This window comes from Arvicanthis niloticus, chromosome X, assembly GCF_011762505.2.
Source record: "Arvicanthis niloticus isolate mArvNil1 chromosome X, mArvNil1.pat.X, whole genome shotgun sequence".
NCBI lineage: Eukaryota > Metazoa > Chordata > Mammalia > Rodentia > Muridae > Arvicanthis > Arvicanthis niloticus.
The window spans coordinates 71396320-71415667 of record NC_047679.1 but is presented as its reverse complement, the minus strand read 5'-3'; the positions used below and the strand labels follow the sequence as shown (position 1 = coordinate 71415667).

Here is a 19348-nt window from a genome sequence, read left to right as displayed (position 1 = left end):
TAAATATGTAGGAGTTGGATAAGTCCTCTATTTTCCTGTTAGATATCATCAAAGCCCTGAAAAAAGCTTTCAAAACTATTTGTCCTACAATGCATTTTGTGTTTCTAAGAGCAAAAAAGACAAGTGAGTGGGTTGCTTTATTTATTTATTGTAATTCCAAGATTATTAATTATTTATGACAGTTTCATAAATCATCTTCATTGTTGTTTAAATTTAAATTGTAAGGTTGTAAATGAATGAAAAAGGACTGCTGGCTATATATACAGCAAGATTCCTAGAAAATTTTGATATTTTTTTTTAAATGAAATAGATTATCCTATCAGTCATGATAAATTATCTCACTAAAATCTGCTTACTGTAATAGATCACTACCTATAGGTTTGTTTGACTTTTGTGTATAATATACATCTATGTAGCTACATGAGTATTTTTAAAGCATTTTAAAATGTCTGTTTCACATGATTCAGGAAGAAAACAGAAATAGATTTTTTGCATACATTCAGAAAAACCACATCAATAGTATAAAAACAATTCTTCAGTGTGCTTCATGATGACATGAGCATACACAAGAGATTTTGTTCAATTTTAAACTATTGCTCAATAATGTGTTGGGAAGCTTAAAGAGCTACATAGCAATTCTGTAGAAAATTCAAGAAAGAGGTTAATATATATATATATATATATATATATATATATATATATATATATATAAAGACAAAGGTTAGGAAATTGTTTTCCCAGCTTTCTGTGAAATGTTAGTCTTCCTAGTATGTAGCACATAAGTTCCATTTGTCACCCTACATCTATGCAGTTTTTTCATTTTCAAATAAGCTGTTTAACAGTGACATACAACTGATAAATGCATTTGTATGAATTACATTTACATGTATAAACTGTGATAGAATACACAAAATGTTATTTTAGTCACCTTATTTAATGCCATTTTGTGAATTCATTTTCAAGATAAAAATCTGAAAGGTTAAGGACCCTGTAGAAGGTCACTTACATATTAACTACAACCTAGTATTTAAGTGCTTAAATATTCTGCCTAGCTCACTAAACTAGCTAGCACAACAGGAAAACAACTTCTGGGATAACATTGATTCTTACAGAAGACCTCCAGGTGGTTGTTTGCAGATGATTTTCAGAGAATGAAGCACATTGTAAGAAACAAGTACCTACCAGGACTCTGTTGTCATGTTAATGAACCAGGTCCATTAACATTTTTGTGTGACAGAGTGTAATATTGAACTGAAAATTAAAAACCCAAACAGTTTAGAAAAAAAAAAAAGCTTAATGACTTTACAGCTGTTAGGTCTTAAAACCAGGACAAATGGGTAATTGAGATGCCTATTTAACAGATCAAAGTGGACCTCATGCCAGGTTCTCCTAGCACAACTAAGTTCCTATCTTTTACAGGGTATGGCTGTCATACCCTGTCCCCTACCATAAACTTTTTCAGTCCACAGCCTGGGCTGTTTTTCTCCCAGCTGCTTTATTCTATAGCATCCAGCCATTACAGTTGTCTACTTTTGTCTACTTTTTGTCTACTTTTTACCCTCATGACCTCTTGGTCTCCTGACTTCCCCCTCTCTTTTGGCCCCACTCCTCATATGGCCCTACTCAGAATCATGTTCACTCTGGACTTTCCCAGGTTTCTCTGACTCTGGATATGCTGTCTCTTTTATCTACAGTAAACCTTCACCATACCTAGAAACAGTCATGTCCTTCCATTTTTGTTTCTTTTTAAAATTCAACAGCTTAGAAATGTAATAGATTTTGTTCATAGTATATTAAATTTTGTAATGAATGCTTTCAAGTTTATTGAATAATTCTCACAACTTAAGCAGTGGGGAGAGTCATCCTCATATTAAAAAAAGAATCACCACATACAGTTTATAGAAGCAAGAATTGCAGCTCACACCTCTACGTTCTCAACCACAGAAACATTGAAGTCTCTGAGGGAAAAAACTATTTTACTGATCTTGCTAGTCTGTGTTATTATGGTTAAATAATTAATTGTCTTTAATGTATGGCTTTCTTGGTTCACTAAAACACCTCTGTTTACTTTCAGTAAGGTTGCTGAATGGATTTTAATCAAGAACAAAGCTCATGGTTGAAGTGAAACACAGATGGATTGATTGGGTCATTTCTGTCATGTTTTCTGTGAGAATAATTTGAAAGATTGTGTGATATCTTCTGAATAGTGCTAGCTTACTTAGTTAGCTCTAATGATCTGAACAAAGCACTTTCCTTTCCTTTTTATGCACCAAATTAGATCTGAAACACACTTCCCCCAATTATCTGTCCAGATGGGAAAATACTTTGCCACCTGAATTGCTAATCAATGAAAGAATAATAGCTTGGATTCACATTAAAAACCTCACAGCAAAGACAGATTTCAACAAAGTAAGTATTATTTTTGTTATTGTTGTTGTTTTGCTTTTTTCATTTGTCTTGTATGTTTTTTATTGTGTGATTTCTGAGAAACCATGACAAGACAAAATAAAATGATGATGTGAACTGGAAAACAATAATGTAGAAAGGGAACTGCATACTTCATACCTACCTATTCTAAAGTGAAAATAAAGTCACAATAAAAGTTGTTATAGCTGTGAATTCAGTTTTGTGAGTTATTAGCTGCTCATTTGTATTGACTGCCTGTAGAAAAATACTGTAGCTGAATGTATTACAGTCTTCCTTATGGTTTATGTGACTATTATTTTCTTTTATAAATAGAAATAAGTAGCTTCTAATACTTCTAATTTACCAAATTGTTAACAGAGAATTAGCAAAACCTCAGTAAATACATAAGATTTAAAATTCAGGTACTTGAAAGATACTTTACTGATTAAGAACTGTACCTGCTCTTGGAGAAGAACCAGGTTCAACTCCCACTACAACGGGATAGTCTATGACTGTTTATAACTCCAGTTCTATAAGATCCAAGAACCTCTTCTGGTAACTAGCAGTTTTAAAGTTATATAGAACAGACCAAATGTTCTCACTCATACATTACTCTTAACTTAGTTTTGAAAGTAAGAGTTAGATCAGAAGATATATTCTAAAAGAGCATGCTGAGGCCTGTGGCTTTCTCTCTCTCTCTCTCTCTCTCTCTCTCTCTCTCTCTCTCTCTCTCTCTCTCTCTCTCTCTCTCTCTTTCTCTCTCTGTCTCCAAAAAATTGCTTAAGGAAGAGGGAAGGTATGCCATTCTTATAGCAAGACACTCAGAACAATCATTGACTTGAGACAGTACACACAACATTAATGTCAGTATAACACAATTATCATTCTTTACCTCAAATAGAAAGGTATGGCTCCCTCTCTAACATCAATTTTAAATTCTACTTCTAGCAGGTTCATTATAACTATGTCTTTCAATAAAGATCAATGCTTAAGATAACATTCCACATCCAGCTTCCACTGCAGGTTTTGCTCATTGTAAGCACTTACTTCTAATATAAACTTGATTTAAATTCTAGGAGTTAACATTTAAAATTGTCTATTATTATACTAAAATTAAAGTAACATAGTACTGATGCCCATAGTCTGTAAGTCTGAGTCAGTGGAGACAAATTATCAGTTTGAACATAAAATAATGCTACTAGACAATATATTTTACAAAGTTCAATGTAGGTTAGTATCTATATTTAGAGACTAAGCAGTTGTTTCTGGTCACTTGCAACAGGAACCTAGATGAGCTTGTGTATGAAATAATTTCCATGAGGATTCAGGTGTCACATCTTTGAAATAAGAATTGAGATAAGAAATTTCAGATCACTGTCTTGATAGCCATCTCTTATAGGACACAATGAAAGCAGTGTTAAGAGAAAAGTTCACAGCACTATATGCCTGCATAAAGAAATTGGAAATATCCCATACTAGCAACTTTACAGAACACCTGAAAGCTCTGGAACAAAAAGAAGCAAACACACCCAAGAGGAGTAGAAGGCAGGAAATAGTCAAAGTCAGGGCTGAAATCAACCAATTAGAAACAAAGTAAAAAATACAAAGAATCAACACAACTAAGAGCTGTTTTTTTTGAGAAAATAAAAAAGATAGATAAACTCTTAAACCAAACAAACTAAAGAACACAGAGACAGAATCCATACTAACAGCATTAGAAGAGGAAGACAAAACTACAGAACTTGAGGAAATTAAAAAAAAATAAAATCTTACTACAAAAGCCTATATTCCTCAAAACTAAAAAAATCTCGATGAAATGAATGATTTTCCAGACAGATACCACATACCAAAGTTAAGTCAAGATCAGGGAACCTATCTAAACAGTCCCATAATCCCTAATGAAATAGAAGCAGTCATTAAAACCTCCCAACTTTATTTTTTTTTAAAAAAAGGCAAGGGACACATGTGCAGAATTCCACAAGACTTTCAAAGAAGAACTAATTCCAATACTCAAACTTCCACGAAATAGAAACAGAAGAAACATTGCCAAACTCATTCATGAAGCTACCACCACCCTGATACCTAAACCACAAAAAGACTCAACAAAGAAAGAGAAATTCAGACCCATTCTGTTTATGAACATCAACACAAAAATACTCAATAAAATTCTCACAAACCAAAGCCAAGAACAGATCATTCATTATGATCAAGTAGAAAACTCATTTTATGCACGGAACTCCTTATAGGTACATGGAAAAGTTGAGTGAAGAGCTTAAATAAGATCCATGACAGTATAGAGTTGAGATGATAGTAAGACTATTTCCAATTAATTTGATAAAGATTCTTTTTCACTAATACTTAGGACACTAGAATCTTGCCTCCCAGTGCAAACTCTCTCATTTCTTACAGTTTACGAGTCCTCCCTCACTTTAAATAGAAACTCCTGTCAAGACCATGCTAATCAAAAATGATGGTCATAAGATACAGTTGTAATGAAAAATAACAAAACCTGAGTATCACTGATAGGAATTGAGATTAATTGAGTGGCAATCCAATCACAGCATTATAAGGTGTCCACTGAATGATGAAATGTCCTTCTCAGTAGTGTGTACACTTCATTAATATTACATATCTTTAGAGAAAATTGTTATTCATTCACATTATTCTCTATCTCCATACAAGCTAAAATACATTTTCATATCTATACCCTAATTTACTATATTACTTTAAATGCATACTTATACATATAAAGGCTTTCAGAAATTAAAAATAGCAGTATACTTTTCTGCTGAAATCTTTTTGACACAAAATCTAACATACATTATGCGCTTAGAATTACTAAGCTATTATTGACTGTTATACACATTTTCAAATTGAAGAATTGAACAACAATTATAATTCATTATTCTGAAATATAAAATTTGTGAGCTACTTTTATATACAAAAATAATTTTATGTGTTAAAAGTGTAAAAATTAGTAATCTCTAATTTAAAACTAAGAAGCTTTATAGATATCTTATTTTAACTCTGATGAAAGATAAAAAAGGATTTGTATAAGTGACTTTTTAAAAACACAAATTTATTTTCAGGTATCCATTTAGCAATGGCTGGGTACATTTATGACTGTCATAACTTAATTTATGATATAAACTGAAAGACACTGAAGGTTATAATGTCAATTTTATTAAATTGTGTAACAAAACTTCCCACAGCAGAATTATCCAGACCAAAGAATGAATAGAAATAAGGATGAAATGAATGTAACTTGAAGTTAAAAATTACATTACTGTGAAACTTACCTTCCAACTCTTAAATGTCAGAGATTTGTGTTAGTGGGTAATTCTTAAGAGCTTTGAAAACACTGCACAGTCCATGTAACCCAGAATTATTATTTCTTTGTAAATTATTATTCAGCTTGGTGAGTGCTTTTGATTTGGCGGATTGATAACATGGTATAATATATTTACTTAGTTGGAAACAATTATTTCTACATACTTTTTTAAAAAATATCTGCTAGATGAAACATACAATAAAACTACCTGTACTAAAATTTGGGAGAACTTTAGGTCCTTTAAAAGTATTAATAATCATTAGCTACATCTGTGGTAAAGTGTTTATTCTGGTTTACTTAGAAATGATAAATATTTAAAGTGTTAACATCTTATGAATGCAGTGAATTAATAGAATAAACATTTTGTAAAAAAAGAAAAAGAAAAAGAAATAAGGATGAGAAAAACTGCCTTGGATAATTCAGGCTAAATTTTTAGAAAGTCAAATGGTTGTAACATTGGAAGTTATTGAAACCCATATTACCAATGATACCTAAAAATGAGTAAATATTAGTAGGAAAAAATTCTAATAAAATACAAAATTGAAAAGATATAGTATTTATTTATTATAGTAGCTATTTTAAATATTTATTACTAAAATTCAACAGTAATATTACTGTTGAACTGGTCAAAAGCTGAATGATTAACATTTCACAACACACATACATAAACAAACACACACAAACACACACTATATTCTGGTTTTGGATGAAAGTTTTCATAATAGAATTTAAATACAATTAAAAGTCAAGTCTCCAAGGAAAACGGCTGAGGACTTCTTTATATAAAATTAACATTTATTTTCACTGTACAAACCATATTTTACAAAAGTATGCAAAGCCTCTCTGGATAGATCATTTTTGTTAGAACGTTATCTTGTTTACTATGCCAATAAGTAGCCAAAAAAATCTTCTAGCACTATTTTAATGGAGTAGTTTTAATGTTTTTTGTTTTTATAGCACTGTTGAAAGAAATGTTTCAAAAGTACGAGTTTTTTGCTCTAATAATAAAGCTGTTTTTAAGTTTAATATAATTGACCATTTAATCAAACTTTTTGCTATTACATATGCATATGCCTTTGGGGTAAATATTATTAATTTTATATCAGTAGTAATTGAAACATTCATTATTAAGAATAATATATTAAGTCAGGAAGATAACATGTCCTTTCAGGGTATAAAAATAGCTTTTAATTGTGATGACTAATTGTGTTATCTTGTTACATTATTAGAATTACTATTAGTATATCTTGTATTAATAATTACAAAATTACTCTTTCTTTATAAAAATGTTTCTGTTATGTATCAAAAATGTCATTTTTACATGAAAAAGAAACTATTCCTTAAGTAGCAATGATCAGTTACATATTGTTATACCTTATATGGTTATTCACTACTTGATCAGAAGTTTAACATCTCTTATGAAAATAATATGATTTTAGAGGGAGGGGAGAAATAGGATAGAAATTGTGAGAGATAAAGAGATGAGAGAGAGAGAAAGAAGAGAAAGGAAAATGACTTTACACATCAATAGAAAAGATGTCAAATGCAAAAAAAATATATCCAAAAAGTTAATCCATTTTAAAAAGTAATTGATTGTATGCAATAGATTATAGGAGAATAAAATAAAAAGTAAATGTGCTTCTGATGGTAGATGTATATAGAGGAATTTTCCCCTAATTGATTAAAAAATGAAAACAAAAAGTCAATCAAGGGACAAGAAGGAGGCGGGGCTTCCGGGTCTTGGGAGGAAGAGGGAAGACAAAAGAAAAGAAGCTCCTTTTTGGACAAAAGCTAGGAGCAAAGCTGACAAGATTTTAGGTGGCAGAATCCACCAGAATCCGCCACTAGAAGATTTCTAACAGAATAGTTGGTGAATTTAGGTTGCTAGATTCTGTGCTAAGTGATTTGTTATTTGTTGATTCTAAAATAAGATTGTCTGTTGTTTCCATTTCATGGCTACTAAACTGGGCTCAAGGGAAAGGTAACTGTGGCCTAGCTTGGGTTTGAGAGAGTGTACTCCCAGATAGCTGTGGAAATTTGGGGTTGCTGATCAGATTGGCAGCAGCTAGCTACAGGGATTAGATGACAGAATATGTTTTTCACAGCAAGGGAACCCAAGAAATTGGGTAGACACCACATGAGATTAGCCATGGGGATGAGAGACCGCCAGGACTGGAGAGTAGCCAGCATTATCATGGCATGATTTGGATTGTTTATTAATAATTACCATAACAGGAGTAACTTATGTTTAAATGTTCCCAGAGCTAAGACACTGTGATGAGCAAACTAAATGGCAATTTTCTTCTACTCAATTTTACTTACACTCTATACTGGGATCAAATAAGAACAAATACTATAAACATAAAAATCAAATTTCCTGACAGATTTGTTACTTGAATAGAGGAAGGGTTAAAGAGATAATAACTAATAACATAACGCTGTGTTTCAGAAGAGATGATATTAAGGACTGATGATCTATATAGACAATAAACTTTTAGAAACAAGTATTTTCCATTAAGAAATGATCAACCCAGGTTAGTTGAGACTGCTGGTCTTCCTGTAGCGTCACCCTCCTCCTCAGCTTATTTCAACCTTTCTCTAACTCAACTACAGGAGTCACCAGCTTCTGTCCATTTGTTGGGTATAAATGCATCTGCATCTGGCTCTTTCGGCTGCTTGTTGGGCCTTTTTGGGGGTTGCAGTCATGAGGCAGCATATGCCAGCTGATATTAGGCTTCCAACACATATACAGCAGAAGAATATTGTGTCTTGACTCAGTGACAGAAGATGCACCTAACCCTCAAGAGACTTGAGGGCCTGGAGGTGGGGAGAGGTCTGGTGGGGTGGGAATAAGGGGTGGGGACATCCTCTTGGAGATGGGGAGGTGGGTGAGGGCAGACCAGGAGGGGGATAAAGACTGGTCTGTATAAAAAGATTAAAGAATAAAAAGAACGAATTCATCAACCCTGAAAATGTATATCAACATATCATTTTATGGATTAAACAGGATAATTGGTGCAAGAATAAGGTGTGAAATTGAAAGACAGTAGGAAGGATTATATGAGAGAGTTTGGAGAGTAGAATGGAAAAAATGGGGGAAATACAATTAATTTATAATCTCAATTTTTTAAAATTAGTACTTGTGACATTTTTCTGTACCCATGCTTGTATTTCAACTGGTGTTGTCATTATGCAGATCTTGTTTAAGCAACTGTGTCAATATTACTCCCTGGAAAACACTGAAGATACTCTCTCCCATCAGACATCTTACTCATATGTTTCCTTAGATGATGGTTCATCTAAGATTCATCCTTAGATGAAGAGCCACAGAAAATCAATGTTTACTGAGCAAAGAAGAAAAATCTTCTCCAAGGATGAGAATATATGTTAGGCTATCCAATAACAGTAGTCAACCCTGAGCACATTCACATACATGTAGCCATAAATGGGCTCTTTAGGTTATATATCTTACAGTAATAATTAAGTCATGACTTTGAGAGAGATAGGGGAAGAGACACAGAAAGTACTGAAGTTGAAAGAAATGTGGTACAAATGGTATAAATACAATATTTATGTAAAAATTCTCAAAAATATAAAAATAATTATATTAAATGAAAAAAGAAAAATATACAATACTATTATGAAACCAAATACCAACAAAAATGTATAAATATTTATATTTTTCTTAGCAATACATAAAATTAACATTAAAAAGGAAGAAACTCCCTTATACTAAAAATTACGTTATCTAACTCAAAATTGAAAGAAATACCTTCAGTAATATTCCTTAAAATTGATATACTATGTTAAAACATAGTCAATAAAATATGTATATAAATACATCAAGATATTCTGTGAATATCTAGAACATTAAATGTATAAAGTTGAATAGAAATTCTTTTTTAAAATATGGTTTCATAAGATCCAACTAACATATATTCTTAAATATTTTGAATCTCTCTTTAAAAAATCAGTAGCTGAGGCTCTCAAAAATCACAATCACATTTTTTTTAAATCACTAAATTTTCTGATGAGTATTATTTAAAAATAAGAAAACCATTTCCAAATAACCTTGTAGATAGTGAATGCACTGATACTCAAAAGAATACTAGGAAGTCCAACATAATATTACATTAAAATATTATTTAATATAATCATTTTAAATTTTAAACTGGCACCCAATGAGCTCAATATATGTAAAAAAATAGAGTTTTACTATATCAAAAATAATGGGGAAATAATCACCTTCATTGGTCTCTTGACCAATGTATTATGAAGACAGCCTGTATTTATGAATTAGAAGAATGACTATTGTTAATGCACCAAGAAAAATCATATATTCAGAGTCATACAAAGTAATACAACACTTGACAAAATTAATATCCCTTTATTATAAAATAAATGGAACAAATTAGGTATACAAAAATATTCTTCCACTCAATAAAGATAATTAGTTTTTATTTCTACCATTCAACTTGAAGTTGGAAGAGCTACTCCAATTAGAAAAGATAGGAAATGTAGTAAAATTTTCATTGTCCACAAAATGACATGATTGATTTTGATGTAGAAAAATTCTTAAATGCATGAAAATCTATTTATACTGATATCAAATTTAAAAAATTATCTATTATTAAGTAGCACAAAAAATTTAGCAGTATGGTTACATGGCATTATTGAATTATCTGAAACAGAAATTAAAAACTAATTTAATTTACAATTGCAAAAAATAAAGGATTAATTTAAATGCATAAAATTAAACTTAACTGAAATTATATTTAAAAAAATACTAATAAAAGGAACTGAGAAAAGCATAAAATGAAAAGACAGCCTGTATTTATGAATTAGAAGAATGACTATTGTTAATGCACCAAGAAAAATCATATATTCAGAGTCATACAAAGTAAAATAAAAATGATATTCTGTACTCAATCAGAAAAAAAATGTTTTTGAAATTATATGGAAAAGTAAGACAGACCAAACAGCCAGAACTGCTATAAGATAAGTGAACAAACCAGGAGAATTATACTACAAGACGTCAAAACATAATATTGTTAGGCAGAAGATTAACTCAAGAAAGAACTTACAAACACATCCCTCAACAAAGGACAAAAAGAACATTAGGTGGACCTGCAATGAAATAGAGAGTTGCTAGTGCTTGTTAACTGATAGCCAGAATATACACATGGTTTATGATTAATCCTTCTTAGAGTATCTCAAATCCTCCCAAATAGGATGGCTAGAAGACAATGTGGTATCATTCATCTTGTTGCATCACCAATAAAACAACAACAGTTTTAGTAACTTCATGAAGGGAGCATGTACAAGTGATCCTAGTCTTTCTTCTAGTAATTTTTTTTATCTCTAGGATTATTTAAATACCTTTACATATGTATTCATTTTTCACAACTTATAACAAATTAAATTCTTAGAAAACTGAGCTTTCAAAAAAGCAACTCACTTTTCTGGGATTCACCACTCTTGGGAGATACAGTGAAGAGAATAAAATGGAAAAAAAAAGATGTGATCCCCATGCCAACCATAATTGCAGGCTTTGCTGCTAAACTCATCTCTTTTTATTTTTCACAATATTGCATATATGTTTCTGTTCTTGCCTATTTAAACTTTTGGCTGGTATTCAAATGTGGATACATGGCTTGCAATGTTTTAGAGGAAAGTTTAAGATCTTATCAAATAGTCTATCGGGAAGATTCATATGATATTTGGCATGAAGAATCTATAATCTCTGGTCATCTGAAGCTGAAGACTCCTCCGTGTTTAACAAGTAACCAGTATCACTGAAGAGAAAACTTTGCTTTATTGGGACAATTAATGCTAATTACTGAGAGCTAAAAATATCAACTCTTATTAACAAGAGAATCACATATTGTGATTAAAGCTTCTGGGAACCATTTCCTCAATCTGAGCTCAGAGAAGAAATCTAATCAAGTCTAAGGCAATATCTCAAGCCTATAGCCAACCTTGATGCCACTTTAACATTATGTCTTTTGTCAGCATGAAAGGTTTCATAGAAAGAAGGTAAAAGTTGTCACAATTGGCAGGGTTTGAGTTCCCAAAAAAGCCAGGAGGCTACTAGTGAACTTGCAGACTCAATTGTGAATGCCCCAACTTGTTTGAAATTCCAGTTTGTGGCAGGATGATCCCAAAGATCATGGCAGATAGTGAAGGTGGACTATGCCTAGAAGAATAGTTGTATAATGCCTTGAATGGGAAAGCTAGAGAAAGTGACATGTTCAGCATTCTTTGCAGCCCAAATGTTCTCCTGAAGCAGACATTTGAGCTTCTCAAACTGTTACATTTTGGGTTGCTGATTGAAATTTTGCCCTACTTCTTCCGTTTTGCAATAAGAAGTATTTAACTTGTTTGTGAGTTCACAGGAACTCATACCAAGGAAATTTTGGAGTTTTAAAATAACTTGGACTTTTCAATCACTAGAATATTTTAAACATTTTAAGATATATAAAGTTGTCTTTGGTCAGTGCTTTACACACATCCAGAAATGTGTGGAAATCCCAAATTGGAGTTGATGGACTATTAAATTAAAAACAAAGCATAATTATGCTCTAATTGTATTTTGAGAGAAAAGTTTCATTTTAACAGGAAGGGTGATGTGTAGGAGGAGCTAGGGTAGGAGGAGTACTGAGAGGAATAGAAGGAGTAAGAAGAGGAGAAGAAGAAAGAGAGGAGAAGCTAGGTGATGAGAGAGAGAAAGAGGTGGGAGACAGGGAGGCAGATATTCATGTATCTCCACCAGTCAAAGATAGTTGTTATATCTAGGTTGGGTAGTGGGTTACACCTCTGATTGAACAATACCAAACTTATAAAGCCTATGATTAACATTATTTTTAAAAAATGTATAAATGCAAAAAGGGAAAGGGGGCATGGGATAGGGGCTTTCTAAGGGGGGGGGAATGGGGAAAGGGGATGGCATCTGAAGTGTAAATAAAATATCTAATAAAAAATTATTTAAAATGAAAAAAAATTGAAAACAAAAAACAAAGGCCACAACGTTGAGAAAAGGAGAAAGTGGGCATGGGTTTAATAGGAATTAAAGAAATGAGATCGGAGAAACAGACAAGAAGCATTGTGTGAAATTACCAAATAATAAAATAGTTTTAAAAACTATAGACAATAGGTCTACATAGACATTTATTTTAAAGATATGTACAAATTATCAATAGATATATGAAAATCTGTCACTATTATTACTCAGGCAGTTGCAGATCAAAATCACAAGATATTGTCTTCCCTCAGTATGTATGGCTAACAAAAGACTCAATATTTTGAACAGTTGTGAGTCTCTCCATTCCATTCTGTATGTTACATAATGATAAGTTTCTCTGAGCAAAACACACAGCAGCACAAATCTATATATGTGAACATAAGTATTTAGAGAACAACTTGGCAATGTATCCACATAGTGAATCTGTAATAGGTAAAAATAAATTCTTATGATCAATGACTTCTCTAGCCAGGTGTTTGTGTTTCCATATTTTACAGTACCAGGCATAAACAACTCTTAGTGATTTGTTATTGATGGGACATCTGTGTCAACCTGTTGTACTCAACCAAGTTCAATGAACATTGTAGAAGATGGAGAAAGAGTTTAAGATCTGGAGGATGGCCAGGGAATAAAAAAGAAAACTGTGAAATACTTTCTGCTAAACAGATGAAGTCACAGCTGCTTTGGTTATGAGAACAAGACCTGCACTGATACAAGCCAGTTAAAATTTCAAGCATGGATTGGGAAAGGGCTCCCAAGATACCATCCCTAACTGATAAGCCATTGAAAATTGATGGTTCCTGGAGGAGGAAGAGTCAATTTTCTTTCTGTAGCGAGGTCACTAATAGATTACCTGTGCTTCACTGTATGATATCATACCTATGCACATATGAACAACATTAATTGAGCTCACTGAGTATAAGAAAAACAAAAAAATAAACAAACAATAAATATGTGAAAAAGATATTAGGATACATATATATCATATACATATATGCACACACATACACACACACACACACACACATATATATATATATATGCATTCTGGGAAGTAAAGAAGAAGAGTGAAAATTTGATATATCATAACTCTTATAAATGTTTCAAAGAATTAATAAAAAAAATTCTAAAATACTAAAGAAATCCAGTGAGGATGAAGATTTGGAGAAAAGGGAATCCTTGCACAATGTTGGTGAGAATGTAAGTTAGTACATATATCATAGATAACGATACAAAATCATTCTTAACAGTATTATGATGTCATTCAGTAGCCCTAAGTATAAATACAAAGAAAATAAAATCAGTATGTCAAAGAGGCAGTTTCATCAGATGCAATTGCAGTTGTATCAAAAATAGTCAAGAAATAAGAGCAACTTAAATGTTTATTAATTGATAAATGGAAAATTAATATGTGGTAGACATAGATCATTGAATATTATTCAGCTACAAAATTAAATTCTTTCACTATAAAAATGGTTAGTGATGGAAATCATTATTGTACACAAAAACTAGAAATTCATGGTCTCTCATACATATGCAGAATATATACATATATATAGTATATATAATATATAAGATATATATATATTCTTTATTTTGTGTGGATTCTAGCCTGAGTATGTACGTGGATGTGAATCTTAATGTACCCATGTTGCAACTATGCAGGTCAGAAGACATTTTGTATGAGTCAGTTTTCACTTTGAAAAACAAAGGTCCTAAGAAAAGATTCAGATCATCAGGATATATTAGGATATATATATATATATATATATATATATATATATATATATATATATATATATGAAATTTTCTTTTGAGTATAATAGAATAGTGATTCTACTTCATCAAGGGAAATTGGAATGTGGAAAGTTTCATCAATGAGAACTAAGTTATAGTTAGATAAAAGACAAAGCTCTGTGCTGAAACACAAAAAACGATAATGTACTGTACACTAGAAAAAGCAAATAGAAAGGATTATAAATGTTATAATTATAAGCAAAGACAAAATTTTTACTGAGATAATATAATTAATCTTATATAGCCATTATGTAATGATCTCATGTATGGGATATAATTTTGTACTTTATTTGTATGATCAGCTTTTATGGTTTAATCTATTAAATATAAAATAACAAAAATAAAATTAAATATACAAAATAACATGGAAGAAATAAAAACTGATGCCTAACTAGAATTTCAATGTTAGGGAAAACTTCTGGTGATAACACAAAACTACTAATTATGTTTTATGAGCAGCTTACCCTGCTTTTCTTTCATAGAATTTTGTCCAAGATTCTGAAAGAAACTTGTTGCAGCATCCCTCAAAGTGTTGCAAGAGCTGTGAAGCTAATTTAAGTTCAGAAAGCATTACAACTTCACACCCACTGGTGCCATAGGTTTATAGTTGTGTATTCTTCTACCACGTTTTTCTAACTCTGAATCACAATTTCCATAGATAGTTGGCATGTGAATTTAAAATAGACCACAGATTAGTAACAGTGAAAATAACATAGTCTTTTTTCTGAATCTATAAGAAATGATAAAATGTAATTTTGAGCATATTTGAGAAGTACATTTGTTTAACTATGTTTAAAGATAGTACTTATTTTTTGAGATGACACATAAAATTTAAGCATATCTTAATTTCAAAATGAATAAAATTATTCGATACTAGATAAATGTTGATTTTTAGAAAATTTCATTGTATGTTATAAAATTTCTAGTCTAGTCTGCATTTATTCTTTATTTTGGAAAAGGTATAATAGAATGGAACATGGCATGTGATAAAGTAGGTCAGGTTTGAACAATGAGACTACTATTTAAATAGAAAAGGCATTGAAATATTACATGACTTGATTACAAGGCAACACAATCAATAACCTTATTAAATATTTTCAGTAATGATTATTGAGTTTGTCTATCATATAGCTGATAATATTTTATTATTTCTTAGTATTTATAATTTAGTTGAATATATTTCTAAGACAATTACATTTTGCTTTGAGAGCAAAGAATCAGGAACAATGTATACTAAAGTACCTCACAAATGGAAAATGATAAATATTAAATAAGGTAATAAATATGTTTGTTTGTTATCTTTCTTGTTCTGTTTTATTCGGGTTTGTTTATTGGCCTGTTTATTTTTTAAACATAGGCATAAAAGAGGTGTGAAGTTAAATGTGTGAGGAAGTGGGGAAGATATGAGAGGAGACAAGAAAAAGGAAACTGTGAACAGAATACAGAATATAAAGAATATTTTCAATTAAAAATAAAGTAATATATTATAGAATATCAGAATGTTTGAATTTTAAAATTTTATTAAATTCCTTTATTTTGTGTGGATTCTAGCCTGGGTATGTACATGTATGTGAATGTTAATGTGCCAGTGTTACAACTATTTTGGTCAGAAGACTTTTTGTAGGAGTCAGTTTTCACTTTGAAAAAAAAGGTCCTAAGAATAATAGATTCAGATCATCAGGATTGATAGTAAGCATATTTGTTGGCTAAGCCAACTTTTCTGGAAGTATTCTTAATTTTTGTCATTAATCAAAACAAGCTCATAATTGGAAATTATGACCATTCTAAAGGTCCATATTCTCTCTTTCATTCTGTTTAGCTATATACTGACTGATTAAAAAAATTAAACAATTTTAATGAGTTGTACATTAAAGCCAGGCAAAGTACTCAACAGCAGGTTTCTCCAAGATAAAAAATGGTAAATATATTTTTTGTATATTACTTAGATCCCAATATCAAATAATCTTCTACATATATTTCTCAACAGTTATATAATTAGGTTTAGTTTTGAAAATAAAACATTATTTTTTTACTCAAGCATTGTTCTTTTAAATGAGCATTTCATTTTTTTACTCTGTAAGGTATTATATATTTCTTGCTTCTAAATTAGTGAATTTTGTGATAATGATATGTGATTTTCAAATGGTAAAAAAATACTTTAAGCTATACTAGGTACACAGTATTTTATTATATTCTTTTTAATAGTTCCAAAAAATTTGCCCACTGAACACAAACATCATTAATATGTGTGTCTACACTATATAATTGTTTTGGGAATCTATTGAACAGATTCATTTTTTCTGTCCTTAGAAAAGCACATTACTAATACAAGACCCATGTTATAGTAAACTATATCAATAATATTTAAAATTTGTTTTACATCACTTAAAGAAATGTTTGGATAACTTGAATCCTATTTTAACAGTGATAAAAACCAGATTACAAATAGAATAGGAGTCCATGTTGCAAGTATGGAGATCAGAGGACATTTTGCAGTAGTCAGTTTCTCTGTTTCTGCAATATAGATCCCTGGAATTTAATCAACAACTCAACCTTGATAGCCAGCATCATCATCATCATCATTATTATTTGGATTGGTGAAACATGTCTTTAACCATTATTTTTTGATAGATAGACAAAAGACAGATGAACACACACACACACACACACACACACACACAATTACACACGGGGGGGGGGAGAAAGTATTCCCAAACATTTCATTTTATTTGAATTATGATAACCTAGGGAGGTAATTCTCTGTAAAGAACAAGTACACATTCAAGAGTTCTAATGTTGATTTTTGCTGCTTATTCATTTATTATTTTAGGACTAACATCAAAACACTCTGTACAGAGCCCAATATCAAAGGACAACAAATTAATAACCATTAGCAACAAGTAGCTATACTAACACTTAAAACATGACTGGTTGGAATTGAGTTTTCTATTTATAAACCACATACTTGTTTGCAATATATATTGTGAGAAAGAATGAAAACATTTATAAATCTTAGTTAAGTTCTATAATAATAAGACCTGAGATGTTCTTTTTAACTGTTTTACTAAAATTAATTTTTATTATTTGTTTTTAACTGTCACAGGTGAGACCTGGAGCACGAGCAGTGGCTAGAATGTTAATAAATATTTTTTAATTGAAACAATAATAAAATCTGCATATGAAAGTGTGGTATGAAAGTCAAATATTTGCTGAAGACAGTATGCACTTTTAATTACATATACAAATACTAAATAGTGCCAAGTTTTATGGTTTTAACTGTATTATTATATACTAGGAACACATGGTTACTGCAATCTTTAAAATGATGAAAATGAGTCTAGAGAATGAGCTCAGTTGGGCAAATGCTTGTCTAGTATGTGCTGCATAAACCAGATATTATGTCTGTAATCTCAGTACACTCAGAAGTTCTAGTTCATACTCAGGTATATATTCTATTCATGGATACTATGCTTTTTGAAAGAAAGATGGGAGGAGTGGGGAAGGAAAACAAAAGAGAACTGAAGAAAAGAAAAAAAAGAAAAGGAAACATAAACTTCAAATCTTTGAATACTTAATTAACTTCACTGAGTACATTCATCTAGTCAGGTATAATAAATTGTTTTTATAAGATTTCATGTGATCTTGACTCATAAACATTTTTTATTCCATAGTACCTCTATGAAGAGTTTATCAAGATACATTGCTGAGTAAAATAAATCAGACACAGTAACATAGTTATCACATGTTTTCTTTCATATGCAGAAAAATGCCTAATTGCAGAACAGGAATTAAGGACCAGAGTAAGCATTTCTGCATATGAGGTTGAACATAAGGTAAATAAATTGATATATAAATTATATATTTATCAGTGGAAATTATTACAATGAATTCAACTAATTTGAAATGAAGAAAAATTATTTTGCTAGAATCATAAGCACAAACAAGTTCTTTCAACTATTTCTTATCTACAGCTCATGAATTTGCAAGGAAATAGCTACAAAACCATAAGGGGAGAGATATAAAATTATTTGCAATATTTTCACATTAACTTTATTATGTATGAAAATGTTCAATATATAAGACATTAAAAGACATTAGGATTAAAATGTTACCATTAAATTTTCAAAGTTTTGAGGATTGCTGAAATTTATTATAATATGAATGTTGATCATATAATATGGTTAAAAAAGTATTTAACTAAACAAGATGATCCAAGATCTGAAAACGATCAAGGTAGCAAAAATAGTCATATTTCAAATTCGCATATTAAACTTGAAGAATAAAGAGATATATTTGTAACACAATGGATTTATTACCGAGTTTAGAAAGACCTATAATTTAGTAATTATTTTAGATTGCTTGAAGTAACAATATATTATCGATTGTAATTTTAAAACTTACAAAGCAAAATCATATTTTTTGGACAATAAAACAAGAGAAAGACCATTTTGAAATATGAAGAGCATAAATATAAATGAGGCATTCAGAATATCCAATAACAACTTAAAATTTTATGAGCAAAAGATAAAATTGAATATATTTTAACTGGTTGCTTAAATTTCATGTTTAAAAATATTGGTTGTTTCTTGGCCTTATCTTAGTAGAGACTCACAAATAATCTATACCACAAATATTGGTAAAAAGTGTACCTTACATACCATTGCAAGAATGGAAGTGAGACTATGTTCTTTACCCTGTGCACAGTATAAAAATTTATAGATAAAATTAGAAAAGAAATAAAGATAATATTTTATCTTTTGTATTCCCTGAGACAAATGTTGAAAATATTCCCC

General features: G+C 30.6%; 1 protein-coding gene across 3 annotated transcripts in view; it reads right to left on the bottom strand.

Moving 5' to 3' along the window:
* Positions 1-19348, bottom strand: part of Pcdh11x (protocadherin 11 X-linked) — a 497227-nt gene that overhangs the window by 68838 nt on the left and 409041 nt on the right. The gene's annotated exons all lie outside the window — the stretch shown is intronic.